The sequence below is a fragment of the Rhinatrema bivittatum genome, unplaced genomic scaffold (assembly GCF_901001135.1).
Source record: "Rhinatrema bivittatum unplaced genomic scaffold, aRhiBiv1.1, whole genome shotgun sequence".
Lineage (NCBI taxonomy): Eukaryota > Metazoa > Chordata > Amphibia > Gymnophiona > Rhinatrematidae > Rhinatrema > Rhinatrema bivittatum.
Genome location: NW_021820774.1, coordinates 93303 through 94224, shown reverse-complemented (window position 1 = coordinate 94224; position 922 = coordinate 93303).

Sequence of the window (922 nt, the reverse complement as noted above, 5' to 3'; positions counted from 1 at the left end):
CAGTGGGTCCGTTAATTTTGTTTCTTTTAAAACAGACTGAGCATAGTCCTTGAGTGGGTCCGTTAATTTTGTTCTTTTAACAGACTGAGCATGGTCCTTCAGAGTGGGTCCGTTCATTTCTTATTTTAAACAGACTGAGCATTCTTCTTCAAGGCCGAAGTGGAGAAGGGTTCCATGTGAACAGCAGTTCAACATGGGTCAGTCGGTCCTAAGAGATAGGCGAGAGCCGTTCCGAAGGGACGGGCGAAGGCCTCCGTCGCCCTGGGCCAATCGAAAGGGAGTCGGGGTTCAATCCCGAACCCGGAGTGGCGGAGATTCGGCGCTGGGCTCTTCCCTCTTCACTCGCCGTTACTGAGGGAATCCTGGTTAGTTTCTTTTCCTACGCGGCTTGTGTCCCTAGCTGGGGATTGACCTCTGTCCTCCAATGATGTGCCTGTTCATCCAGACCTTGTGTTCCCACGCGTATTCTTATTTCTGAGAGATTTCCGATTCCTTTGTCATCAGCTAAAGTGCATAAGATGCGTTGATGAATAGTTTTGAAGATGACACATCTGGCTTTATAGATGATACGGAAGTGGACGGGTAGCCAATGTAACTCTTTCAGAATGGGAGATATGTGGTCTCTCTTTCTTGCGCCTGTTAGTAATCGGGCTGCTGAATTTTGAACCATCTGTAGTGGTTTGGAATAGGATGAGGGCAGACCTAGCAATAGGGAACTGCAGTAGTCTAATTTCGCAAAAATGACTGCTTTGATGATCGTTCTGAAGTCTTGAGCATGGAAAAGAGGTCTTATCCTCTTCCGAACCTGGAGTTTATAGAAGCAGTCTTTGGTTGTTTTGTTGATATGTGCCTTGAAGTTTAGCCGGTTGTCTATTATCACTCCTAACTCTCTAACTTGTGTGGTAGGTAGGTTGGTGGGAAG